This window comes from Halichoerus grypus, chromosome 12 (genome assembly GCF_964656455.1).
Source record: "Halichoerus grypus chromosome 12, mHalGry1.hap1.1, whole genome shotgun sequence".
Lineage (NCBI taxonomy): Eukaryota > Metazoa > Chordata > Mammalia > Carnivora > Phocidae > Halichoerus > Halichoerus grypus.
This window is the reverse complement of record NC_135723.1, coordinates 67,076,159-67,089,884: the sequence shown is the minus strand read 5'-3', so window position 1 is coordinate 67,089,884 and position 13,726 is coordinate 67,076,159. Positions and strand designations below refer to the sequence as shown.

Here is a 13,726-nt window from a genome sequence, read left to right as displayed (position 1 = left end):
GACAAGCCATCCTTCTTTAGAAAGAACCAGTTATTTCTAGGGTAAAAAACAAAGCTCTTACAAAACCGAAGGCATGGCCCATGAAAGAAATAATTGGTAACCTGGACTTCATTAAAATTAAAAACTTCTGCTCTGTGAAAGACCCTGTCAAGAAAAAGAGAGAACAAGTCCCAGACTGGGAAAAATATTTGCAAAAGACACATCTGATAAAGGACTGCTATCCAAAGTATACATAAAATTCTTAAAATACAATAAGAAGAAAACAAACAACTCAGTTAAAAAATCGGTCAAAGACTTTGACACCTCACCAAAGAAGATACAAATATGGCAAATAAGTGTATGAAAAGATGTTCTACAGCATATATCATCAGAGAAGTGTAAATTAAAATAACAATGAGATACTTACTATACACCTAGTAGAATGGCTAAAATCCAGAACATAGCCAAAACAAAATGCTGGTGAGAATGTGGAGCAACAGAGACTCTCATTCGTTGCTGGTGGGAATACAAAATGGTATGGCCATTTTGGAAGACAGTTTGGTGGTTATTTACAAAACTGCATATACTCCCACGATACAATCCGGCAATTGCGCTCCTTGGTATTTACCCAAAGGAGCTGAACACTTATGTCCACAAAAATCTGCACACAGATGTTTATAGCAGCTTTACTCATAATTGCCAGAACTTGGAATCAACCAAGATTTACTTTGCTAGATGAGCAGATACATAAACTGGTACATCCAGACAGTGGAATATTATTGAGCACTAAAAAGAAGGGAGCTATCAAGCCATGAAAAGATGTGGAGAAATCTTAAATGCATATTACTAAGTGAAAGAAACCAATCTGAAGGCTTCATGCTATATGGTTCCAACTGTATGACATTCTGGAAAAGGCAAAACTATGGAGACAATAAAAAGATGAGTGTTTGCTGGGGATTTGGGGGGAGGGAGAGATGAATAGGCAGAGCACAGAGGATTTTTAAAGGCAGTGTAACTACTCTGAATGATACTATAGTGATGGATATATGTCATTATACATTTGTCCAAACTCGTAGAATATACAACGCCAAGTGGGAAGCCTAAATTATCTCTGGACTTTGGGTGATTAGGATGTATCATTGTAGGTTCATTGATTTGTAACAAATGCACCACTACAGTGGGAGATGTTGACAGTAGGGGAGGTGGGGCATGTGGATAGGTGGGGCATCTGTACCTTCTTCTCCATTTTTCTGTGAACCTAAAACTGCTCTGAAAAGAATAATAAGGTCTTTATAAAATAAAATAAAAAAGCCTGTATAATATTTTACTTTATCCAGTTCTCCAGTTCCATAATCTCTGATCTAGAATCCAGTTGGATGAGTGATGATTTCATGTTTTTCTCAAAGATACCATTATGATCTACTCCTTCACTCTCTCATCTCTTTTCTAGTTTTTATCCTGATTTCTGTAATAATGTGAGTTACATGTTTGACAAATATTAGTTTATTATCTTGATTCTTCTATTCCTAAATGCGTATTATGATCAACAGTATAATAGCAACTTAGCATTTGTGGAAAAGGGAGATTTGTAGGAACTTGTAGGAAAGAAACATATACATACTTACTAGTTTCCAAGTAGTTTACATAATATAGAGAGCATTTAATCCTCATTACAACATCATAAGTCAATATTATCATGACGATTTTACATATGGATAAACAAAGACTCAAAATCAAAGTCATATAGCTCATGTTCCCATTTACTATTTGGCATGCAGTAATTGCACTGTAACATCTAAATCTTCTACAAGAAGGAGAGGGTGGTATTTAATGATGGTGGCGGTGCCATAATATGACACAATTCGGGGCTCAATTTTAGGTTGGAAGTTAACCTTCCCACTCCTGTCACCAGAGCATGCAGAACAGTAACCCTGCAAGAGGACACAGTGTCCATGCCACCACACAGAGCAGCAGCAGGGGCCGGGGCTGCAGCATCACCAGCCAGTCCTAAGCTAAAAAGCAATAGCTAGACAACAACAACAACGACGACAACAAAAAGCAATAGCTAAGGATTATGGAAAGGCAAGAAGGGGCTATTCCTCCATAATGAGGTACAGAAGGAAATGGATCAGATTCCCCCAGAATCAGGCCATTAGGCTTGTTGGTTAAGAGTTATTACCAGTTACACAGTGAGTGGGGTCTGGGCATTTATATCAAAACCTCTTGCATATCCTTTAGAACTAATCAAATATAACCATAGTTATTCCATCAACGTGTACATGGTTCTCATCACAGAGTAAGAGCTAACTCTTTCTATCTACAAATTTGATTATCATCTTAATAAGGGCCTAAATTAAAGCACCTCATGCAGGTGTTTTTGTTTGTTTGTTTTTACCCCTAAGGGGTGCTCAAATAGCACCAGATGCCACTACATCTAGATGGACGCTGAGAACAGATCCTTGATTTATTCACCATGATGATTGGGTACAAATGGCTGTTAAGAATTGGGGCAAGGTTGAATCGCTCTGCCTAATCGGGGAGGAAATTATTTTAATGAGACAAGAAGAGGAGGGAAGAAGAGAGCCAGTGGATGCTGTCGGGGGAGAAGAAGAGGCTGGTGTCCAGAGACCATACTGCCAGGAGGTAACTTTAAAAAAAACCAGAAATCTCTAATGGGAGGTTTTAAAGTGATTTGCTGTGGAATGTCTGATGTAAACACCCTCCTCTGCTCCCCAAGGACTCTTCAGTAAAGTCTGCATCATTCCCCAATGCTTCCATCCATGGCTTCTTAGCAAGAATTAGCCAAGTGCTGAGCATCTGGGCGGGTGCCAGGTGCAGACAGATGCAAGAGGCTGGGGGAGATGGCACAGCTGGCCCAGGTGAGACCTCGCCTGTGGAGGCCATCTCCGTCATCACTTGGCATTGAGATTCTGATGTTTCACACGAGGAAGAGGGGCAAGACACAGAAGAAGAGAAACAGAGAAAGAAAGAAGGAAAGAATACGTTGCGGGGCAGCCCCAGCCTCGGAGTTGTTTAATTTCTCTTTGGATGGGCAGAGTTTGGGATTTGAACCCAAGTCTCTCTGACCTCCAAGCCCTGCATGGTCTACTAAAGTGTAAGAATAAAACTTAATCCACATTTCTAAAAGTCAGCCCACCACATACACTCAGTCCCTGCTGATGGCAAGAAGCAGAGCAAACTGTAATGGTTCCCATGACACAGTGAAAACACCCAAAGTGCCAGAAAGGCTTTCCCAGCCTCCCCCCGAACAGTTCCTAATCTTACTTTCCACTTCCAGGAACAGCTGTAGTCTGCAGCATTTCATGCTGTTGCTTGTCTCCCTCTGGGCTTCCCTGTTGCTTCTCTTTTCCACCCACCCGAGTCCTTTGTGCTCTTCACATCCCTGCTCCCATCATCCCACCCCCTTCAGGAAGGCTTCCCAATTCCCTTCCTGATTCTGCTCACTCTCCCATACTTCTGTCGCCTGCCTCAGGTCTGAGGTCGACTTTAGCCATCTGTGCATCCCCCCATAGACCCAGCACAGTACAGAGCATATAATGTGTTCCCAATAAATAACATTTACATTGAACTTAAAGATGCTGGGTCTCTAACTTTATTTGCAGCAAACCTTAATAACCCCTAGAGGTTTTTCCTAAACAATAGGAAAATCAGATTTCAGTGGTCTAATGCAGAATTCAAATGCAGCAAACCCAGCATAGCTGTCTTGTAATTGGTGCCTGTGACTCCTGGTGCTTGATTTAGAAGTTGCCCATCCGACCGGATTATATGTTTACATTAGAGACAATTAAGCAGATGAAATGATGCTAGAGAGAAAAAGTCCTATTGATTCGTTTCAAGCACTTCAGCCTATCACCTGGGTCTGTGTGCCAGCCAGATCCACTGTAACAATAACCAGAGGCTTGAGGGTTTTTGAGGTGAGCCGTGAGCTTGAGTGGGCACAGTCCAGGGGGCCCAGGGGTTGCTCTGGGAGATGCACCTGCTTAGATGCCATTGGCATTTCCAGTTTTTTGGCAAAGGTCCTCACACCAGCTGGAACCACAACTCTAGCAGATTCCAGGAGGGGCTGTCTGCACTGCCCTCAGGCTCATAGCTAGCAGACCTGTTTGGCAAGAATCTAGAAATGCAGTGCCTCTCTCTTCCTTAATGCCTTAATTGGCACAGAGGAGATTTCATCCTCCCAAAAAGGCCACAGGGAGACAGACGGCAGTGTGGTAAATAAAGCATCTTGACCATTGAAATGGTAACTATTTATCCCATGAGTACTTACACCCAAATGGAAACAAACAAAGTCATGAAGTGGTTTATGTCCTTATTTGTTATTGCCAACATTATTCTTTTACAAACACATACTGTTTTCCTTTACAAAGGCCCCAAAGTGCTTCTCAGATGTCTGGACACTAATGTTCCTAAAAAAGAGCAGATACTGTTGAGTGGCATATCTTATCCCTGCTTCAACAGGCTTCTTCTCTAAGTTTAGCATCATTTGAACATGAGGTAGAAAAAAGTGGTAAAGGGAGGAGCTAGACAGACAGGAATAAAAGTCAGGAAGAGCCAGAGAGAAAGACAAAGAAAGAGACAGACACAAGAAAGGAAAGAAATAGAGGCATAAACAGAGACAGCGCGATGGATGCACAGATGGAAACAGAACCTGGCAGAGCAGACTGACAGACAGACCACCATGGCAGGTCCAAGATTGCCTTCCCCCTAACCAGTGCCAGGGGCTGCCCGGGGCTAAATAATGCCCAAGACTTTTTTCCTCACAAGCAGCACTCTCTCTGTTCCCTCCCCCAAAACACATCAGCCCTCTAAGACTCCTGTGTCCCTAACTGTGACCCAGCCTGGGGTTGGCAACGACAAGGAGATGCTTCACTGAGTAATAGAGTAAAAAACAAGAGTCAAGAAAAGAGAACAGGGAAACAGCTATGGGGAGAAAAAAGGAAGGGAGAGAAGATGGATGATGTGTAGCAAGGATTTTCACATTACAAAGTATGCCTGCTAGGAGTGGGCATGGGTAGGGGGTGGGAGGGTTATTTCCTTGCTTCACCAGACTTCCTGGAAGGTGAGAGTGGGGCCTTTTCTGTGCTCCCTGCTTTATAACTCAGGAGCCAGCCACCTGGTGACCTCCGAGTTCCCTAGCTTTTAGGGCTGACCCTTCCTTTCAATAGTTAAGTGATAGTGGCTTATATTTAGGAAATACATGCTTAAGTTTATAGAGCTCAAGTGTATGATGTCCTGCAACTTACAGGCCAATGGCTCCACAAAAAAATAACAACATAAATAGTAAAAATTAAAATCATACATAAGTAAAGCAAATATGGCCAAATGTTAACAATTCTTGACTGTGGTGAGCATACAGGAAATCAGAGAGATATTCATTCAACATTTCAGGACATTTAAACTTTTCATTCCAACCAAGAGGTTGGAATTTAAAAAAATAATAATAAAAAGGAAGAAACAAGTAAGTAGAAGTCCTTGCCCAGGGGGAGGAAATCAGTGCGCTCCCCACATTTCCTCAGGGCTCACTTGCTCTGATTTCCGGTGCCGGCCACTCCATTACATTATCTTCCTGTTTGATGATGCCCCTCTTTCTTCCCCCGACATAGACCCAAACATGGACTGCAGCCCCTTCTTCCTTGATTCCCACAAAACTCCCGTGCCAGGTGGGTGTGCCATCGCTCTGACCGTGGCTGCAACGTGATGATCCTGGAGCAATGACCAGGGCCAGGCTTACATCGCACACATCGTAGCATATACGTGAAAATGGACTATTCTTAAATCAAAACTACAAACACTGTTTGCCTTTATGGTTTTCAAATGAGTATACACTTTAACATCTTTTTCTTATAGTAACATTTTCAATAAAGTGAGACAACTAAAGGGTGCTGTTTCTAGAAGTTCCCTGGCCAGTCCTTCCACCAGGAGAGCCAGCTTCAGTTTTTCTGTGGGTCATCTCTTCTCACGACCCAACCTCCTCAAGAAATCAGCCTCAAGAAATCCCAGCCAGCGATTCTCTTTCCTCCTCTATTCCCTCCCTCTCTCTGTCCACACAAACTCTGAATTCAACTCAATCTTTCATGCAGAACCACTTCTCTCTATATTCTGTCCCTTGCTTCCAAACCCTAGGTCTGTCTAGGTGGCAGGAGGGGGAGCTGCATTCTACAGAACCACAGATCTATTAATTCATTGGTTAAGCGAAAGATCATTTGCCCCCTGAGAGCAATTATGCTAGCAGAGGGCAGAAACATCCATGTAGTGTTTATTTTAAATAGCAGTTTAAAAAATTCTTGCTATCCTGAACTGTGGCTTCACCAAAGAGCCCTATTTAAAATGTGGCAAACACTCAGTAGCAATTTGTATGGGTACGTTGTCTGCAAAGCCAGCCACAGAAAAGCAGTCCTATTTAAAATGAGCTATAAGAATGCTACTGTCATTGTGTTTTCCTGGGTCACTGGCCTGGGAGAGGACAATTGAGACAAAGTAAAGAAGTCTGCCTCTGCCCCATTTTCCCAGCCTGGTGATCTGCCCAACTATCATTGAGATTTGACTCAACACTCCGGCCCACAGCTCTCCTGTCTGCTTCTCTTTGAGGCCTTACTTTGTTCTTTTTATGTCAGGGTCCCAGGCCTGTCCTGGATCTCACCTGTTCCTGGAAAATCTGCTTTACCTGCATTGTCCCCACATTGTCCAAGCTGTTTGGCTTCATGTGAGCAGGACTTGGTGACCTCTGTCCTGCACATCATTTTGCCAGACCCAACTTTCACAGGCAACATGAAAACCTTGAGGAACATCATCCCTGCCCTGTTACTTCTCCCTCTGCGATCCACAAGATGTTTCTTACCAGAGAGGCTTATTTCAATTCTCCACTTTGAAGGAAGCCAGTGTGCTCGTGCACTCTCTGCCGTGCTTCTGGAACTTCATACCATCAGAAAGAACTGTGGAAGAAACATGACTGGTCTTTGACTAGCCAAAGACCTCCTCGTTCTGGACAAGGCCACCCTAGAGTCTTTTACTTGCAATAAAATGGAAGCTTCAGGACAATAAGAAGTAGAAACTTGTTCAAAGGTCTCACTCTCCCAACCCCTACTAAATGAAGTACCAGGGAACATTTAAACAGCACCCACAGTCTGGATAAGGAAGGCTTCCTCAGATGCAGATCCTTCAGGCCCCAAACCTGCATGGAGCCCCACTCAGTGGGTGATGGTCTTTGCAGCAGCCACACTCTGTGAATAACCAGCACGACCCTTTTCAGGGCAGGGTAGCCTTTCCAACCTTCCATTCAGGCCAAAAGTTATGATCATAATCTTATCTTACCAGATTTGGGGCACTATGGGATAAATGTTATTCTAATTTCAGTAGAAACATGAAAGCATGATTTCCAGGCAAATGGGCTTTTAGCTTAGGGTTTGCAAAAGTTACATGTTCTCCTTCATTGTCATTGCAGTTGCCCTGCAGAGGGGCATTTAGACTTTCTTTTACTTCTCCTACAAATCTGCAATTAATAGCCACAGCCTGTTAATCCCATTTCCCATTACTGACAGGGTCAGGAGTCTCTTGTAACACCCACATGCCAGCAAGTGGTACCATTCTGAGAACATGTGCCTTTATTGAGAACCCCAACTCCTCCTTTCATAGGTATATGCCTACACTCTGCCTCAGTGATTGGTCTGGGATTGGCAACCTCTTCATCCTGGGCCATCATTCTTTCCCATGGGATGAAGGTCAGGAGAGACAGCTTTCTCCTCTCCAGAGGGAAGATTTGGAAAATGTTGAGTCCAGAGCCATTGCCTGCCCCTGTGCTAATTACATGTCCCAAGCCACCCTATAGAAAGAGAGAAGGAACCCAACACAAACAAGAAAAGCAGAGGTGAATGATACCAAGGGAGCCCAAGTTTCTAGGGTCAGAAGTCCTGAGAAGAGCCCTGGGTACGGCCTTCCCAAGGTTCTGCTTGTAAGTTGTGTTTTTCTTTTCTGATGTTGGTTTTGGCTTTCTCAACTATCCTAGCCCCTCCAATAAATATTTTTATGCTTAGGTGAATCTAAGTTGGTTTTCTAATACCTGGACCTCAAAGAATCTGACCTGACAAATGGCCCATAACTGATTAATCTTGACAATTGATGTAGTTACAATATGCCAGGAATTGTGTCGGGCCTTGAGCAAATGAAGAGAAGTGGGATGGCCTGCATCCTGACTGTGCTCACAGCCTGGAGGTGGGTAGGGGTGCGGGTAGCACAGCTGCAGAGCACTCCTTTCTCTCAGCTCCTGGAGTTACCACCCTACGTGCCAATGACCCATTCTCAGGATGCTCCAGCACACTCACCCCACAGAAGGAGCAACTGCCCCTTGGCCCCTTTGCAATATTCCTATTGTTTAGTGCGGTCATAAAGACCTTCTGAATATTTGTTATGGGAATAAGTGAAATGCAGCCATAATAACAACAATGTCACTTTATGATTTTCAGAGCCCTTTCAGATAAATTATCTCAAATGTCAAGAATATCCAGTCCATGGAACCTTTAGAGTAGAAAGATGATGTTTATCAGGCATCACAGACAAATAAAAACATCCTGTAAGACCTTCCACTTCCTTCCCTTGTCTTATCTAATCTTTATTTTGCTAAGTAGGCTTCCTTACTGGGAAAAGAATGAACTAATGGCTGGGAGCAGGAAAGGAATGGTGATAAAAGTGTCTGATTAACTTGGTTACGTTTCCTGAAAATAAAATTTATCAGTTTCTGTTGAAGAAGAATCTCAGAGGCTCAGGTACCTAAGAACATAATCCTCCAACAATGAGCTGGGAACCAAAGTTTAGGGTCTGCAAAGTTGCAACCCCAACATCTCATTCACTCACTCATTCATTAAGCTCTGGTGGGTGCTCTTATGTACCAAGCATTATGGTAATTGTGACTGTCCACACTCTCATGAGTTTACAACCTATTACAGTGCTTCTCAAATTGACTTATACCCTGGCATCACTGGGAGAGCTTTAAAAAATACTGATACCTGAATCCCATCCCCCAGAAATTGTGATTTCATTAATGTGGGGTATGATCTAGATATTTGGAGTTTTAAAATGTCCCCCCATGATTCTAAATGTTCAACCAACGCTGAGAACCACTGGTCTAGGAGAGAAAGATGAATAAGCAGGGGATTATTAGAAAGGGTTTAAACCCATGATGCAATGGAACCCCATGAGGCCCTCTCCAATCAGGCTTAGAAGACCCTGTGAGGCTTCCCGGAGGAGGCAGGCGAGACCCGAGGGATCAGGACCAACCAGGTGATGATGTTTGGAAAATGGGAGAAGAAGAGTATTCTGAGCAAAAAGAATAGTAAATGTCATAAGAAAGTGCACTGAAGAGAGGTGTTGGAGAACAGAAATGACAGCAAAGGAGAGATAGGAAGTGATAAAAATCAAGCTTGATGAGGTGAGCAAAGATCAAAACACAAGAATTGAAGTTTTGAGATGTAATTCTGAAGGGAGAAGGAAAGGCTGGGCTGCGTTAGAGATCTCCCCGCCCCGTAAGCCCTCACTCATCAGAATGACTCCAATGGCCACGCCTATAAATAGGGCCGCCCCTGAGCAGCAAGGTTAATGTGGACTGGTGATTGTGTTCGTGATTTATCTTTCTTTTTAAAATCTCGTCTATACCTGGTCACAGTGTTTGATATATTTATAGGCTTCCTTTTGTCCCCAGGAGATCAAACTCACTGCACCATCCCATTAACCTTCGCTTGGCATCCCTAAAGGAGATGGCGAGGTAAGTAGTATTAGGGAAAATTTTAAACACTTAAAGTTTGAAAGACTTGCCAAAAATACAGTACAATAAGCTAAGAAAACACCAAATTTTGAGGCTGCTTTTTCCTCCGATTCTTAGGCTCCAATTTACCCACAAGATGACATTGTGGAGAAGAACAGGTCAGCTTGGAGCATTTTTGCAAAGCAGGGTAGTGCTGAGCTTCAAGCTAACCTGCACTTAGAAAAAAATCAGAGGGGAATGAAATTGCTTTTTTGCTCAGGGAAGCTCTTCCAATTTCAGTTCCAGGGGAAATAATTCATGAGCCGAGCTGTGAGAGAAATGAATGCACTGGTTCCCAGAGGAAAGGGGATCTGGCCAACTCTCTAACTGCTAATACAAATTTTAGGCTATTTTACATTTGCCCTCATGGGGGGGAAACTAGATATCGCTTATCTAAAACTAAAACATTTTGAATTGGATCTGGCTTGGTAGATTTTTGCTAACTCAGCCACCACACGTTGAGGTTGGCCCATGAATTCAGGTTTGAGTCAGTCAGCTGTGTTCCCCAGCAAATTGCTAGCTCTGTCTGGGAGGCCCAGATCGGATCTTGGGCTTCTCTTGCCTGTATAAACTTCCCTCTCACCTGAACACCTGCACAAGGTAGTTTGAATTCACCTTTCCGTTCCAGCCTGAGTTCAGACCAAGAAGTCAGAGTATGGGTTAGACCAGCGCTTCCCACATTGTAATATACCCGCAAGTCGCCTGGGGACCTTATGAACATGCACACCCCACATTCTGCCTTTCTGCCAAGTTCCCGGTAGTGATGATGCTGCAGGTCCGTGAACCATACATTTTCTCTACCTGTTCTGAAGCTCTGAGGCAACCTCTCCTCTCAAAACCATCTTCCCCGTCAACCTGCTTCAATTTCTGTCATTAGAGAATCATCTGAGTCTCAAAGGCCTTTTTGCCCTTCCAGAGTCTCCTTTTTAAAATACTTTCCCTGGAGGATTAACATTTGATGCTCTCTCAGAGGACAGTATCAGGGATTAGGTTTCAATTGGTTAAATCCAAACCAAAATGGAATGAGTTAGGACTGTGGATACTAAAGGGACAAAGGCAGCAGGGAACAGAGAAAGGGATTCATTAATGACACAGTCTTCCCCAGTGAAAGGGAAACTAACAAACAAATGAATACAAAGCCATTCTTTCTGCCCTCAGAGGAGTTTCAAACCAGAGGGCATTACCTAGAACGCACTGGAGAGTCACAGCCTTGGAGATAAAACCCCACTGTGCCCTAGGATTAGGACTGGGGGCAAATTATGTAACCTTCTGCATTAGCTCCCTAATTTGTGGAGTGGATATGACAGTACCTGGTATTGTCGTGAGGGTTAAATGAGATGTTCCATCTTAGATATTGCCAAGCACCTAGTATGGTAACCCCAACAGTCACTCAAAATGGAATCAAAATGTAATAACACAACCGGTGAAGTTTGCAAAGTTCAGATTAGTAGAAGGACTCAAGAAGGACTTTAGGGATCCAGTGAGCTCCAGTCTGGGGATGAAGGGAATACAGTTGATCACACAATTTGTTCTGTCAGATCTTGTGTTCTATCTCAGCTCTCAGCCTGGAATGATGTCCTTTCTTCAATGACTGTCCCTGTCAAATTTACTTCAATGACTGTCCCCATCGAGACCAAAAAACATTTTTTTAAACAACAAAGATATAGGTCCTGGTGGTTCCCTGACTCTTGGCGGGGGTTGAATGGTGGTTGAATAATGGGTTGAATGGTGGTCCCCCAAAAAGATTTTTCCACTTCCTAATGCCCAGAAACTGTGATTTTGAAAAAGGGTCTTTGCAGAAGTAATTAAATTAAAGATCTTTTTTTTTTTTTTTTTAAGATTTTATTTATTTATTTGAGATAGAAAGAGACACAGCGAGAGAGGGAACACAAGCAGGGGGAGTGGGAGAGGGAGAAGCATGCTTCCCACAGAGCAGGGAGCCCGATGCGGGGCTCGATCCCAGGACCCTGGGATCATGACCTGAGCCAAAAGCAGACGCTTAACGACTGAGCCACCCAGGTGCCACTAAGTTAAAGACCTTGAGATGCGATCATCCTGGATTACTCAGGTGGGCCCTAAATCCAATGACAAGTGTCCTTATAAGAGACAGGAGAGAGGACACATGAAGAGGAGGAGGAGCGGAGATTGCAGTGACACAGTCAAGGAGACCAAGGTGTGCTGACAGCCACCAGCAGCTGGAAAAGGCAAGGATTCTCCCCTGGCCTCCAGAACTACGAAAGAATTAATTTCTGTCGTAAGGCACCGAGTTTGAGGTCACTTTTACAGCAACCACAGGAAATTAATATAGCAGCCTACAGGAGTGATAGTGGCCATAGAGTGGCTTAGGCTGGCCAGAGGAAGAGGCAGGGCAGTGGCTTTGTGGAGAGGACATCAGCCCAGATCCTCACCATTCCCTCCTGCCTCCCATGCCCTCCTTTACACAATATCTCTTCTGCAGCCCCCATGTAAGGTGTTCCAGCTTGGGTTCTTCTGGGGCTTTCCACTCATCTGCCCCACCTTGGGCCTCAAATGGCCTCACCCAGGGCACCCCTCATGCCAGCCTTGACCTTGGCCAAGTTTTATAGTCAAACTCAGCTACCAGCTTAATCATTAATCATAATTCTCTTTGTACAGAACGCTCCTGGCCATGTTGGAAAACATACTCTCAAGCTAGACGCCCTCCCCTTTATTACCCAAGTGACAGCTTACAACTACATGCAAAATTACTGTCAAGACTCTGCCAGCATTTGGCAAGTGAGGATGAAGCAAAAGAGGAACTCAAAAGCAAGCGAGCTTCCTTTTACAGTGTTTGATAAGGAAATTTTCCTCTCCAATTTGCAGTAAATAATGGGCAAAGGGTCGTGTTTGAAATTTCATCTTTATGGCCTCAGAACTGCAATCTCTAGGAAGAGCAATTCACAGTAGGAACAAGTGGACCAAACCATGAATTTGTTTTGATGCTATTGTCCTTGCCCTACCTTTTTCAATGCTGTGTATTGCTTGAACATGCTGAGAAAATCTGGATTTCACCATCTAGCAACCCCCTCCTCCAACCCAGGAACTTGCACAGTCTAACTTCCACTTCTCGTTTCATGTCCAGCCCCTTGTTTATACTGAGACTTCTCTAGGACAGACTGTCTTGTGAGCTCTGCCCCCTCCCCCGCACCGATCTCACAGCAAGGGGCTCATCTGGTTCACATCTCTTTGTGAGAGTTGTGGTAAGGAAAGCCCAGGCAGATTCTGGTTACTATATGTTACTATGTGATATCATACAGCACTGTAGTCTACTATTTACTATCTGGGTGACGTGGAGCATTTCCTTAAAATCTGGGAGACACCAGCTTCTCATCTATGAGAAAGGAGTAACAACAGCTTCCTTACATGATTACAATGAGAATCAACAGGGGCACCTGGGTGGCTCATTCAGAGGAGCATCTGCCTTTGGCTCCGGTCATGATCCTGGAGTTCCGGTATCTGAGTGGGGGGCGGGGGGGTCTGCTTCTCCCTCTGACCCTCCTCTCTCTCATGTGCACGCTCTCTCTCTCAAAAAATAAAGTCTTTTAAAAAATGAGAATCAACGTATCAGGTCCGGGGCTTGGCACTTCTAACGTCCTCAGGAAATATTAGCTACCTTGACTCCCACTGCTATTCTTGTGATCGCTGTCATTACCGCCCTCCCCTAAAGATACATAATCCCTTACATCCCCCTCCACCATTTCTGCTTGCTTCCATGTGTGCTCATATAATGACTGAGGGAGGGATGAAAACAGGAGAAGAAATGTAAGCAAAAACTTTGTGCCTGCTGGATCAAAAGAGGTCTGAGCCATTCAAAGACTAAGAGATGCATTTGAATCTCAGCCTCTTTGATTATCTGTTTCATATTCTGTTCACAGAGTCCTTGTTAGATGCTTTTACCTCAGAAATCACAGCAGC

At 43.8% G+C, this 13,726-nt stretch overlaps 1 long non-coding RNA gene across 3 annotated transcripts in view; it reads left to right on the top strand.

Annotated features, from left to right (window-relative positions):
• Positions 1-13,295, top strand: part of LOC144379587 (uncharacterized) — a 76,331-nt gene extending 63,036 nt beyond the window's left edge. For all 3 annotated transcript variants that reach the window (XR_013442825.1, XR_013442824.1, XR_013442823.1), the window contains exons 4-6: positions 2,382-2,622; positions 9,692-9,754; positions 12,428-13,295. This is a non-coding gene — a long non-coding RNA (uncharacterized LOC144379587). The remainder of the gene's footprint in view (positions 1-2,381; positions 2,623-9,691; positions 9,755-12,427) is intronic.
• The last annotated feature ends 431 nt before the right edge of the window (positions 13,296-13,726 follow it).